The 15,226-nt window shown below is 43.1% G+C and overlaps 1 protein-coding gene across 1 annotated transcript in view; it reads left to right on the forward strand.

The window, feature by feature from the left end:
• The window catches only part of LOC101531866 (glutathione S-transferase alpha I), a 175,638-nt gene that overhangs the window by 94,203 nt on the left and 66,209 nt on the right, over window positions 1–15,226 (forward strand). The window lies entirely within an intron of this gene.

The raw sequence follows: 15,226 nt of genomic DNA on the forward strand, positions 1-15,226 counted from the left end.
AATGTGTGTTCTTATTTAATGTCAAGAAGCTATGTGAGAGGAGACCGAGGAAGATGGCTGACCATAGAGAGCTGGTGTAGGGCAGTGTGGGGACAGAGGGGAACCGATCCAGCAGAGAAACAAACCAGGAGACACAGAATTGAGGGGATAGGTGTAGGAAGGTCACTGGAGTTCGCTGAAGTAAGAAGATATACACAGCGTGGAGAGACAACCATAAAAAGGAAAAAAGAGGAGACAGCATGCAGTGAGAATTTTGGTGAGTCGCGATCCCAGACAGGGTGAAGGCAGCGGAATCTCAGCCGTTCCTGGGAGGACAAAGGCGTTTGGAAATACAGGCGTCCACACCCACAGGGGCACAGACCACTGGAGTGCAGGAGACCCTAAAGGAGGCTACTGGATTGAACAAAGGGGGCATCATCCCACGAAGATAAGCAGGGGGGTTGCCCAGAAACTTGCCTCCCAGCAGGTCAGCAACTTTGAGAGAGTGCAGAGGAGACTGGAACTGCGCTCTGGGTCCGGGTTACAGTAATCCCCAACTCAGCTCTGAAAGGTTGACTAACTGCAAGAGTCTCCAGTGGAAACTGCTGCTGGGCTCACCCTGAGCATTAGGAACGGGGCAACACTTGGCAGAGCCTCCCTGGACAGAGGTGCAGGCTGGTGGGAGCACAGCTACATGACTCCCCCGGCTCTGCTCCCAAAGGCGGAATACCTTTGAGAAAGTGCAAAAAAAAAAAAAAAAAAAAAACAGAGAAAGAAAAGCCTTGTAAAGGGGGCAGGGCAGGACTGTGAACTTGAACAGATCCACTGCAGTGCTCAGCTCAGCAGGAGACCCCGAAGCAGCAAAGTCGGTTCTGCAGAACCGCGGGGCAAGTTCTCCCAGCGGACCTGTGGCCTGAGGTGGCGCAGAGGCCCCTACTACACGCGGCCACAGCCCCAGCTCCCGCCTGGAGCCCAAGAGGCAAGACGAGACTATGTGGACCTGTGGCCTGAGGGGGCGCAGAGGCCCCAGCTACACGGGACTCCCGCCCCGAGCCCAAGAGGTGGGACCGGCTCTGTAGACCTGTGGCCTGAGGTGGCCCAGAGGCCCTGAGCCCAAGAGGCAAAGCACAGCTCAGCAAAGTCAACCAACCCAGACGGAGGTGTGAAGCAGTGTGTCTTCCAGTGGGGCAACGACTTTGAGTGGGAGATGCAGGGGGAAGGCCTGGCACTAGGGCTGGGACATAGAGTCTCCTGACCCAGCATGGGGCTGTGGTCCGCAAACTCCGAACAACAAGCAGCTGGAACCCCCTGCTGTGCTTAGCTATACTTAGGCCAACACTCCATACAGCAGTTGCTGGGTCACACTTCCTATAAGCTACAGCACCGGGGCAACGGCTCCGGACAAGCAAGTCAGAGGCTAAAATCCCAAAATGGCAAGAAACAACAACACAATGAGGAGAAGTATCAGAAAAGGTAATGACTCAGAAGAAAGATCAAGCATTTCCCCCCAAAACAACCAAAAACTAATCTCAATACCTGAGATGCAAGATGATGACATAGAGGAATTACCAAAGAAGGAATTTAAGAAACTAGTGATGAGATTCATCAGAGACAGCGAGAAGCGCTGGGAAGAGTCCAAGGAATTCGAAAACCATGTCATTGCAGAAATAAATCAGGTCAAAAAGGGAATCCTCGATATAGAACACAAAATTGAAAGCCTAACCAACAGAATGAACACAGCAGAGGACAGAATATCAGAATTGGAAGACATTCAGAGTGAAAGGCAGCAGTTCATCAAACAGTTGGAGAAAGCCAATAGGTCCATACAGGAAATGAAAGACAACCTCAAAAAATCAAATATTAGAATAATAGGCCTTCCCGAAGGAGTGGAAAAGGAGATAGGCTTGCAACGGGTGTTCAGTGAGATAATACAGGAGAACTTCCAGAACACCGGAAATATAAATCCAGCACAAATCCAGGAAGGTCAGAGAACCCCCAATAGATTCGACCCAAAGCTATCCTCACCCAGACATGTGGTCCTCAAACTGCCTTCAAGCGAATACAAAGAAACAATTCTAAGACAAGTAAGAAAAAAGGACAAGATTACTTTCAGAGGAAGGCAAATCAGAATCACAGCAGATCTCTCAGAAGAAACACTCCAGGCAAGAAGAGAGTGGGGTAAAACCTTTCAAATCCTGAAACAAAACAACTGCCAACCGAGAATAATGTACCTGGCAAAACTCTCATTTGTATTTGAGAGTGAAATTAAATATTTCAACAGCAAATAGAAACTAGAAGAATACACTAGCATGAAACCGGCCCTAGACAACCTCCTCAGGAAGGTGTTAAACCCAGAGAGAAAAAATGAAAACCAAAATCAAAGATGGCAAATGGGAAGACCTCCCCACTAATATCCATAAGAGGATAGTCAACCAGGCAGAGATTCTAATAGTCGCAAATACACACTTGCACACTTACACACACTCATGGCAGCTCAAAATCAATTTCTCTCAGTATTATCTCTAAACACAAATGGCCTAAATCCACCAGTCAAAAGACACAGATTAACAGACTGGATCCTGAAACAGAACCCATCAATCTGTTGCCTACAAGAGACACATCTAACCAAAAAAGCCTCTAAGAAACTGAAAGTAAAGGGATGGAAAAAGATATTTCATGCCAATGGACGAGAAAAAAAGGCTGGGGTAGCTATTCTAATTTCAGATGATATAGACTTCAAGCTGACAGACATCAAAAAAGACAGGGAAGGTCGCTATATATTGGTGAGGGGACTGATACATCAGGAAGTAATCACCATTGTGAATATATATGCACCTAATTCCAACGCGCCTAGCTATGTGAAGCAATTACTTACAGACTTAAGAGAAGACATTGATATGCACACAATAATAGTGGGTGATCTTAACACCCCACTAACAACAATAGATCAACAAAACAAAAACTCAACAAAGAAACAACAGAGCTCGTACAAACAATGGAACAACTGGACTTGGTAGACATTTATAGAACTTTTTACCCCAAGGCCACAGATTATGCATTTTTTCAGCAGTACATGGCACCTTCTCCAGGATCGACCACATGATAGGACACAAAGCAAACCTAAATAACTTCAAAAAGATAGGAATCATACCATGTACCCTCTCAGACCACCATGGAATGAAATTGGAAATCAGCAATTCAAAATGCCCCAGAAAATACAGAAACTCTTGGAGGCTGAACAATATGCTATTAAATGAACAATGGATCAGAGAAGAAATTAAAGATGAGATCAAAAAATTTATGGAAACCAATGAAAACTCTGACACAACATTCCAAAATTTGTGGGACACTGCCAAAGCAGTGCTGCGGGATAAACTCATCGTAATTGGAGCTCATGTCAAGGCCCAAGAGAGGCGCCAAATTCAGGAACTAAGCACACACCTCCAGGAATTGGAAAAACAACAGCAGAAGAGCCCCACACACAATAGGAAACAAGAAATCATCAAAACAAGGGAGGAAATTAATCAGATAGAAATTTAAAAAACGATACACAAAATCAATGAATCAAAAAGCTGGTTTTTTGAGAAGATAAACAAGATAGACACCCCACTGGCCCGACTGACAAAGAAAAAACAAGAGAAAGCAAGAATTAACAGCATCAAAGAAGAAAAAGGCAACATAACAACAGACACTGCAACCATTAAGAACATAATCAGAAATTACTACAAAGCACTGTATTCCAACAAATCAGAAGACCACCAAGAAATGGAAAAGTTCTTAGACTTCTACCACCTGCCAAAACTTAGCCCAGAGGCAACAAACGACCCGAACAAACCCATAACTGAAGCAGAGATTGAAACAGTGATTAAAGACCTCCCAACAAAGAAAAGCCCAGGCCCAGACGGCTTCACTGCAGAATTCTACAAAACATTCCGAACAGAACTGACCCCAATCCTCTACAAACTCTTCAAAACAATAGAAAAAGAAGCAACTCTTCCAAACTCATTCTATGCAGCCAACATTACCTTAATCCCAAAATGAGACAGAGAACCAACTGAGAAGGAAAACTACAGACCTATTTCTCTGATGAACATCTACGCTAAGATTCTCAACAAAATCCTAGCCAACAGAATTCAAAAAATCATCCGACAGATCATTCATCCAGATCAAGTAGGAATCATCCCTGGAATGCAGGGATGGTTCAACATTCGGAAATCCATAAATGTGATACACCACATCCAAACATTGCAAAACAAGAACCACATGATAGTATCAATAGACGCAGAAAAAGCTTTTGACAAAATCCAACACCACTTCCTACTCAAAACCCTAACCAAGGTAGGCATAGATGGAAAAATCCACAACATAATCAAGGCAATATATGAAAAACCCTACGCCAGCATCATACTGAATGGAGAAAAACTGGAACCCTTCCCACTGAAATCTTCACAAGATAAGGATGTCCGCTTTCTCCGCTGCTGTTCAACATAGTTCTAGAGGTACTCGCTGAGGCCATAAGAGAAGAAAAAGAAATCAAAGGAATCCAAATGGGAAACGAAGAAGTCAAGCTTTCACGATACGCAGATGACATGATTCTTTACATGGAAGACCCAAGAGACTCAATACAGAGACTGCTAGATCTTATACGAGAGTTTGGAAGAGTGGCAGGGTACAAAATTAATGAACAAAAATCAACAGCCATAGTGTATGCAAATAGCCCCAAGATGGAAAAAGACCTAACCAGAAAATGCAGTTCTTTGTGGCCAAATGGGCCAAACTGGAAACCATAATGCTAAGGGAAATGAGCCAATCCCAAAAGGTTAAATACCACATGTTTGCCTTAATTTAAGATGATATGATGTTATGTATAACATGTTATGTTTTGAATGTTATATGTTGTGTATAAACTAAAATTGAAGTATAGGTGAGGTGGTCACAGAAGGTGGCTGGGAACTCGCATTTACTTTTAACATATTGGTTACTCGTTACTATGTCAATTAATTCCATAATGATGTAAATTTTTGCTGATGGTATGTTGGAGCTTTCAATTGACTGGGATGATACTCTGCTGGCTCTGTCTTCAGACCAGAGAGGGTATACCTAAGAAGCCGTTGAACTTGACGGGACAACAAGATGCTGGACTCTATGTTTGGTATATGCTTGCAATGGGGAAATCTCAACTGAACTTGAGCTGTGGTTATACAACAAGGTGGAGGAATCCACCATGGTGGGAGGGTTTGGGGAGGGGTGGGGAGAACCCAAGTATCTATGTAACTGTGTCACATAATACAATGTAATTACTGAAGTTAAATAATAAATAATTAAAAAAAAAGATACCATTCAAAATAACAGAGAAAAATATGAAATATCTAGGAATAAATCTAACCAAAAATGTAGGAGACCTATTTGAAGAAAGCTACAAACTGCTTAAAAAAGAAATTGAACAAGACCTCAAAAGATGGAGTAACATCCCATGCTCCTGGATAGGTAAAATCAATATCATTAAAATGTCTATACTGCAAAAAGCAACATATACATTCAACGCAATCCCAATCAAATTGCCCAAAACATTCTTCACAAATCTAAAAACAATGATTCAAAGGTTCATCTGAAAACACAAAAAACCACGGACAGCTAGAACCATTCTCAAGGACAGGAAGTTAGCAGGGGGAATCACAGTTCCGGACCTCTGGACATACTATAGGGCAGTGGTTATCAAAACAGCCTGGTACTGGCACAAAAATAGAGAAGAAGATCAATGGAGCAGAATAGAAACACCAGAAGGGAACCCAAACAGGTACAGCCAAATAATCCTTGACAAAAAGACAAACGACAACCCAGGCAAATGGGAAGGTCTGTTCAATAAATGCTGTTGGGACAACTGGTTAATAGCCTGCAGAAACAAAAAGATAGATCCACATCTCTCACCATACACTAAGATCAGATCTAAATGGATAACAGATCTAAACCTACATCCAGAAACCTTCAAACTTTTGGAAGAAAATGTTGGAAACACACTGCAACACTTAGGGGTAGGCCCTCACGTCCTAAAAAAGACTCCAAAAGCAGTAGAAATCGAGACCAAAATAAACAATTGGGACCTCATCAAACTAAGAAGCTTCTGTACAGCTAGAGAAACAATCAACAAAGTAAAAAGGCAACCCACAGAATGGGAGAAGATCTTCGCGCACGACATAGGTGATAGAGGGCTAATCTCCAGAATATACAAAGAGCTACGAAACCAAAATGTCAAAACAAACAAGCCACTCAAGAAATGGGCACGGGAAATGGGCAAACACTTCACAAAAGAACAAACCCAAATGGCAAATAAACATATGAAAAAATGCTCAAGTTCCCTGGCAATAAGGGAAATCCAAATTAAAACATCAATGAGGTACCACCTAACGCCAGTAAGACTGGCCCACATGAATAAAAGCACCAACAACACTTGTTGGCGAGGTTGTGGGGAAAAGGGAACCCTACTCCACTGCTGGTGGGGCTGCAGGCTGGTACAGCCTCTATGGAAATCAGTATGGAGAACATTCAAACAACTCAAATTCAACATACCGTATGATCCAGCAATAGCACTCCTAGGAATATATCCAGAACACTTGTTTTATGAGAAACCAACATGCACTCCTATGTTCATAGCAGCACAATCAGTAATTGTACATACATGGAAGCAGCCAAAATGCCCATCAACAGAGGATTGGATAAGAAAGCTATGGTTCATACTCCATGGAATACTACTCAGCTATTAAAAAAAACAAAATGCAGTTCTTTGTGGCCAAATGGGCCAAACTGGAAACCATAATACTAAGGGAAATGAGCCAATCCCAAAAGGTTAAATACCACATGTTTGCCTTAATTTAAGATAACACGATGTTATGTATAACGTATTATGTTATGGATGTTATATGTTGTGTATAAACTAAAATCGAAATATCAATGAGATGGTCACAGAAAGTGGTTAAGAACTCTCATTTACTTTTACCTTATTGGTTACTCATTACTATGTCAATTAATTCCATAATGATGTAAATTTTTGCTGATGGTATGTTGGAGCTTTTAATTGACTGGGATGATACTCTGCTGGCTCTGTCTTCGGACCAGAGAGGGTCTCACCAAGAAGCCATTGAACTTACCAGGACAATAAGATGCTGGCCTTTATGATTGGTCAAAAGCTCCAATGAAAGAATCTCAACTGAATTTGAACTATGGAAATGCAGCAAGGTGGAGCAATCCACCGTGGGGGGGAAGGGTTTGGGGAGGGGCGGGGGGAATTCCAGTGCATAAAAAAATGTGCCACATAATGCAATGAAATAACAATTAAAAAAAGGTAATAGAAAAAAAAAGAAAAAAGAGACGAAAAATTTAAAATTACAGAGATGGGAGTTCTAGCGGTGACTCAAACACCACAGGTCAAGGGCAGACATTGTCTGGGTGGTCTGGGACAATACATCCCTCCAAGATGTTGTTCAGAGGCTCCAGATGTCTGCCAGATGTCAGCCTCGAAGTCACCGGGTTTCTACTCCAGCAGAGGCTCTGGCAACTGGTGGCTTTTCAGAGTGAGATCTCACAGGGGGTGGAATCAGTGAACTGTGCTCAAAGCACAGCTTGATGATTCTGATATTCTTTGCTGAAAAGACTGCATCATTTTGGCTTCCACCTGTCACCCTGGATGGGAAGGTGTCCCATTTGCACATGGGCACACAGTTGTAAATGCCACTCTGCACTAGTGTAAGTAGTGGATCTCCTGTCAACACAGAACTCCTATGGGATCTGTTAGAGCTTGTGTTACAATCAAAAAGCTCCCAAGAAGCCTCGATGTCTCCTCTGTGCCTCCACAGAGCTCCACAAAACCTTTAATAACAATTGCAGGTTGCTGTGTCTCCTTCACTGTCCTGAGAGTTCTGCAGTGTGTCATGACAAATGTGCCCCTCAGTGCCTCATCACAGATCGATAATAACATCAAACACAACTCCATGCACACATCCATCACCCAGGGACAAGCATGACGGCACTGGAGTCCCACACACAACCTGCACACTCTGCCTGACTCTGTAGTCACTGTGCTATTCTGTATCATGCATTTATTCATGCATCTCAAGTTGCTCTTATCATAGATTGCTCTGGACTGGGTGACCAGGAAGCAGAGCTAGATCCTGTCATTGTACAAAGCCAAAAGATCAATGGGGAAGGGGTCAGGGGACCCCCTCTCTACAAGTAGCTCTTGGGGAGGATCTTTGCCAGTCTCTCCTGGCATTTGGTTGCTTTTGTCTTCCAAGGCTTCTAAGGCCATCACTACATTACACTCACTTCTGTCTCTGCCTTCTTGCTTTGGCTTATTTGTTTCTTCTCTTTGTTATTTGGTATACCACCTTCACTGCTAATCCAGGATGATCTTAACGTAATTTTCCTAAGTAAATAAGATATGAAAAGATTCTTTTCTCAAATGAGGTCTTATTAAGACATTTGGACATGGACCCATCTTTCAGCTGATTATCCTAATGGAGCACGCTCTGGCCTAATGAAGAAAGATCATTGTCAATTATTGATGTAAATTAATGTCTACTTTGGAGGTATGTTGTTTAATTGAGAAACTTTCTATTCCAGTTTGAGTTACATAGAGTTCTGCTATTTTCAGGTTGTACTCAAACTGTGGTGGATAAGACTCACACAAGATGACAACTACTCGTGGGAGCTCAGTCTGTGGAGAGAACTAATATGAAATACATAAAAGCAAGAGGATCCAGGCGGGGCCCAAACGGCTTGGCCCCGGGCCGCATGGCGGCCCGGGTGCTCGGCTCCCTACCACAATTCCAGCCTAACACAGCCAAGCTTTCCACCACGTACGTGCGTACATGGGGTGCGAGGCTCTAGGGCAGCTTTCCGATTTGCCGGGGTCCTGGTTTGATGGCCTCCTTTTGGGGTGGGAAGGTTGTCCTAGGACCGTGAGAAGCGGATTGGGAACGCCTCTGAGCACGCCATGCCATGGGCTGGAGTAGGGGAGGAGCTAGCAGGATCCAGGCGGGGCCCAAGTGGCTTGGCCCGGGCCGCATGGCGGCCTGGGTGCTCGGGTCCCTGCCACGATTCCAGCTTAACACAGCCAAGCTTTCCACCACGTACGTGCGTACATGGGGTGCGAGGCTCTCGGGCGGCCAGTGCGCCATTTGGCGCCAGGCTTCGCCTGCTGGCCACTCGGCCAGGAAGTTCTGGAATTTGGTTTCTCTGATATGCTGCATGAGATGCTCCGTGCTGAACCCACAGTACTCTGACAGTATGTATTAGTCCTTAAGCTTTCCAAAGGCATTTAATCTTCCTCTGAAGAACCTGTGGTCACTTTATAGTGCCGATCGCCAACATCAGCTCACTTAAAAGGCAAAATTCCGGGCTTGTCCAGCAGGATGCCCCATTACCTGATAGGATGAGGGATCAGCAGAGGGGTCACAGAAGGCAGGACTATGACATTGACTGGCATTCAAAAACCATACTCGGGGCTAGAATGTGTGAGGCATGCGCTGACCAATCCCCTGAATCTCTGACCCCATTGGACGGTTTAGAAGGGCTGGTGGAGTCTATGCAGGAGGCATGACAGTCTATAGGGCGCTCTGGGCTGACCAGAGCAACCTCTGGCATACTTAACACTGGCTGGCAACAGGCCTGGTTGGAGAGCGTGGGGTAGGCAGTGGCTGCGTGGAGCCTACCACTAAGGGGCACAGGAACTGGAGGGAGGCTGAGTTCTGGTCGGGTCACAGTTGTAATCCCTTGGCACAAATATCAATTCGGCTTTGACGCACCATGCCGGATTAGACCACAGCACAGTTTGGTGCTCCGGAGGACCAGGATAGATGTTGGACAGGCTCGGCTAGGCCTCAACCCCACCTGAGCCATATATGAGATATACGTGGGTATGGACGAGCCGTGGCTGGGCTGAAACTCTCAACAGCAGGAACCAGAATGGATTGAAGAGCGGAGCTGGCAGAAGGACCTGCTGGAATGCGTGAAGCCGACACCAGGAAGGAGTCGGAGGGAGGAACCTGAACAGTTCCTCTGACAGGAAGCTGACTCTACAAATAAACGCAGGAAGCATGGAGGTAAATAACCCAGAAGAGGCTTTGGAATGTGACCCACTGGCATACACTTGGCTCGGGTTGGGGCAGACCAGGCTGAGTCGGTTCACGTCAACCACTGGCAAGCCCAAGTGCTGAAACTGTGTGGGGGCCTGGCCGGGTTTGGTTGCGATTAAAAAAAAAAAACAAAAAAACAAAAAAAACAGTACAAAACACAAAATGTCAAGGTGAAATGGCCTGTGCTAGTAGGGAATGCAACACCCAACCAGCACTCCTCCCACTGGTTTAGGTGAGGGACGAGAGTGTGACGGGCAGAGCGGGGGAGAGATGCGATACTCATTGGTTCCAATAGAGGTCAGGGCTCAGAAGAGAACCAACCCAGGGGTTAAAACCATCAGGTGATCGGAGTGATGGACGGTGGCGAGCACTGTGCTTACTAGTAGTACATGTAGGAGCCTGGACTGGGAATGCCTCAAAGTTTTTTTTTTTTAGGGGGATTCCCCCTGAACAAAATGGAGGAATCAAAGCATTAACCAAGAAAAGATGGAAAATGGAGTAGATGAATCAACCACCTCAGCTTTATGCTTCCAGCAGAAAACTGGACAAGGGGAAACCCTAAGATGGACTATGTCAATCAGTGGACTCTGCACCAGCCTCATCATACCTAGACTGTTGCTGATGATATGTTGGAGCTTCTAATTGATCGAGGTGATGCTCTGCTGGCTCTGCCTACAAACCTGAGAGGGCCTCCCTAAGAGGCCGTTAAACTTGAACTGGTCAAGTGGGATGCTGGACTCTGTATGGTGTAAACTTTTAATTAGGGAATCTCAACGGAACTTGAGCTGTGGTTATGCATCAAGGTGAAGGAATTCATGATGGGGGAAGGGTTTGGGGTGAAGGGGGGGGGAATCCCAGTACCTATGAAATTGTGTCATGTAATGCAATGTAATTAATGAATAAATGAATATAAAAAAATACATAAAAACAAGGGGACATTTGAAAATACAGAAAAACATAATGAGACATGCAAGTAAAATATTCTAATCACAGCAAAGAGCTAAAAAGCTAGGAAGGCCAAAGTGACTGAGGCAGGAAGACAAAGGAAGTCACATTGCTAGATTTAACAGATAAAAACAGAGCACATCAGAGGAATATAAAATAGTTTTTACTGTAACCATTTACCATGCACTTTTAGGGACAAAGTTATACTGACAATTTATTACTTGGTTGAAATCCCTTGTGACTGAGTGACTGTTCTTTTTGTGGCAAGCAAGCATGATTAATATTCCAACATGGGGCCAGCAACCCTTTACAGACTAACACCTCTCAAGCTGTCTTCTGGTGGCATATTTTTTATCTTCCTCTTTTATCCATTTATCCAATTTGTGAAAACTCAAAATAAGTTTTTCTTTTTTTTTTTCAAAAAGCAATTCCTAACTGGCAAAAGGAGTAGACCATTTGATATTTCAGTCTAAGCTTTTGTTGTCAGCCTTTCAAAAAAAAGGTATTAATCACTTCTGTCTCAATGGGAGCATGACTTGGCATTTTGCTTCTAGTCCAGTAGAAACACAGAAACTGTATCTATGAACTCTGTGGGAGTGGCTTTAATCTAACTTGATCTACTGGTTTTAGAGGAAATGAGTTATTGAAATGAATGAATAACTGATTGACATACAAGGAAGTAGCATTAAGGTTTTGGGTCAAGAAGGAGACAACCTTTTATAAGGTGAGTACTGACCTTAAAATCTTCCTATGTTTCCTCACATTTTCCTCTCTGGTAAAGCACTCAAAATATGTTCTTAACACAACAAAAAGTCATTTTATGCTCACTTCACATCTTTCTGATGTGGTTTGATGATGGTTCAAGAAGTGATTATCCTGTTTCTGTTGAATACATCTTTGCAGAAATGTAAAAAATGTAAAATCTATAAAATTGATACAGCAAGAGCATCAGGCAGTCATAGCATGAGAACCTTGACACCATGAGGAGAAAACATGCTAGTAGCCTTTTAGACAACTGTGAATTTGTCCAGAGCAAGGGAAATGCTAAGATTGCTTTCTCTGAAGAAGTCAACATGTAATTACTGTGAATTAGAATTCTGTAAGAGTACTCAGACTGGAAAGACAAAAAAGTTAAAATTCAAACAGGATTAAATTAGTTTAAATTTCAGATGAACTAGACTTAATTCTGGTTTAATTCCTAATTATTTGAATAACAAGTCATGATCTCTGTGATTCAAACAACTCCAGGCAAATCTAGAGAATGGCTAAGGCAGGGTTTCTTAAACTTGGTGCTACTATCTTTCTGATTGGTTCATTCTCTGACCTGCCAATCATAGGATGTTTAGATACTTCCTTGGGTTCTCTCCATCTAATGGTATAGCACTATATCTTTCTCAGCCCCAGGTTATGACAACAAAAGTATCTCCAGGGGGTTAGTGTGTGGACAGTGTGTGAAGCTATTACCTGTGGTGCTGACATTCCTGTGGGCACCGGTTCGTGTCTTAGCTATTCAATTTCTGACTCAGCTTCCTATTAATGTGCCTAGAGAGACGGTGAAAGGCAGCCAAATACCTGGGTCCTTGCCGCTTACACAGAAGACCCAGAGCGAATTCCTGGTTCCTGAATTCAGTTCAGCTGAGTCCTGGTCATTGTTGTCATTTGGAGGTGAGCCATAGAATGGAAGATAAATATCTCTCTATCTGTGCCCCTCTGCCCTATAACGCTGCTTTTCAAATAAATTAATAGATAAATGTTTTAAAAATATTTCTAGATATTTACAAATGTTCTCCAGACTCACTGGACTCTTGGTCTTATAGACTGAGACTCAGAACAATTGAGGAGAGCAGTGGATGACCACTGGAACACAAAACTACTCTTAAATTTTATACTAATGCCTGATTGGAACACACATATTAATAAGATTAGAATATCCAAAGAAAATTGGCAATATTTTGAAAAAAGAAACTCTTAAAAAGAACATATTGTGAGTATAAAATTCTCTGACAATTTAGGTTTCAGTGTCTGAGAATTCACAGGAAAGAAGATGTTGAGATGGTGATAGCAAAACAGTGTAAGATGTTTCATGGAGAGCTGTCTGGATGAAGACAGGATGTGATCCTAATTTGAAGGGGAGGAAGGTAAACACTTAGAGGCTGTTACTATAGATTGAGAACCTACCCTGGCAAGTAGGAGTTACCTGGACACAAGGGGCAGGGTGTTGGTTTCTCTTACTCTGACAGTTTTCTCACCTTGATTTAATTTGCTTTGATAAGGCTCCATTATTTCTGTATTGGAATTTCCAGGAACCCATAGAGCAAAGTCACTGCAAGGCACATTGCTATGTCAGGTGTCTGAAAGCCTGTACTGTTGACAAGACCTTTACACAGGAGCCAGGTGAGACTGGTTTCTTGTTCCTTATCAATCTTTGTAATTGTTTGATACACAGAAATTGGTGAATGACAGTTGTTTAGGAAATTTGTGACACTTGAAAAGGAATGCAGTTCTCATGTACAGTAGAAACAGGGAATTGTGGCAAGATCCGTGATTGTATGGATCCATGTCTGCACTCCAATGTAAGGAACAGGTTGTTGGAGAGGAGTGGTCACTTTCATCAGGTGGTGAATGTGAGATCCTAGCTGGAGGGAGAGCTGTAGATGTAATGAGTCTCCCAGTCAAATTACACAACCAGTTGTGTCTGGGGTGCAAATAAAACAATATAGGGTCAAACCACATGCTCTGACCTTGACAACAGAAATAGAGTAGGTAGAGAAATTTTCCAACTTCTGGTTAACTCCCTAAATGCCTGCAGCAGTCAGGGCTGATCTAAGATGAAGCATGTGGGTTTCAACAGCCCTGCCATGTGGTCCACCATACATTGCATGACGGGGACATCAGCAGGATCATAAGGACTTTAACTCACTACGCCACAAATTTGACTCCAAGATTATTCTGTGTTTTTAAAGATTTATTTTGTTTTTATTGCAAAGTAAGATAAACATGGAGGAGGAGAGGCAGAGAGAAAGATCTTCTGTCCGATGATTCATTCCCCAAGTGCCGATCTGAAACCAGGAGCCCGGAGCTTGCCTGGGTCTCCCAAGTGGGTGCAGGGTCCCAAGGCTTTGGGCCATTCTCGACTGTATTCCCGGGCCACAAGCGGGATGGGAAGTGGAGCTGCTGGGATTAGAACCAGCACCTATATGGGATCCCAGGACGTTCAAGGTGAGGACTTTAGCCACTAGGCCACACCGCTGGGCCCCTCAAGATTTTTCTTAAAAACTGTTGTTGATGCTGAGTTTAGAATGAAAAATATACTTGTGTTGGTCTTTCCAAGCAGATTTATTTCTGAACAAGCATGTGTGACTTGAATTTTAATATTAAAATGTTTAAAGTTTAAGTAAATTCCACATTTTCAAAATGTGGAGCAGCTGATACAGGCAGCACTAAAAAACGCCACTGAAACATCCATATTTCATATTGGAGTGCCTAGGGTTGAGTTCCAGCACTGAAGATTACGTTATAAAGGGAAATCAAATTGAATCTTCTGTGATATTTATGATAACATACTTTCTGGTAAGTAACTTTCCTGCCCATCCACTTACGAGGTTTCTAAGGTCTAATATTTTGACAAGTGTCATGACATAGATTTGCTGGGTTAACAGGGAAACTCAATTTACTCTGAGTCATATACCTGTATTCCTTCTTCAACTTCAACATCAAGGGAGTGAAATTTTTCCATCACAGGAACTCTGGGAAACAGTCTTCAATTTTGTGCTTACATAGAGCCTTACTATTCAGAGAGCAGCTGCCCTGCCACACCCTGCGTCAGGCTTGATCAGTGCAAACTCCTTTTTCTGATTTCAGGCCCAGGGTTTTTCTGGTCTACCCTTGAACAATACCCAGGTAGTGATTCCTATATGGTTTTATTTATACCTCCAGACAGAATTGGTTATGTAATTTGATGAGCTACTATATTATAATCTCTGGTCCTTTGCTATACTCTGCTTCGCAAGCTTCTTCAGATAAAATAAGGGCATCAAATTTCCTTTGAGAGACTCAGTCAGTATGTGTCTTACTATTGACAATGACAAAACAAATATGCACAGGTGCGCACATCCATACACACAGCATCTGTTCAATTAAAAGTAAATACTCATCTGTTCAATTAAAAGTTT

This window comes from Ochotona princeps, chromosome 1 (genome assembly GCF_030435755.1).
Source record: "Ochotona princeps isolate mOchPri1 chromosome 1, mOchPri1.hap1, whole genome shotgun sequence".
Lineage (NCBI taxonomy): Eukaryota > Metazoa > Chordata > Mammalia > Lagomorpha > Ochotonidae > Ochotona > Ochotona princeps.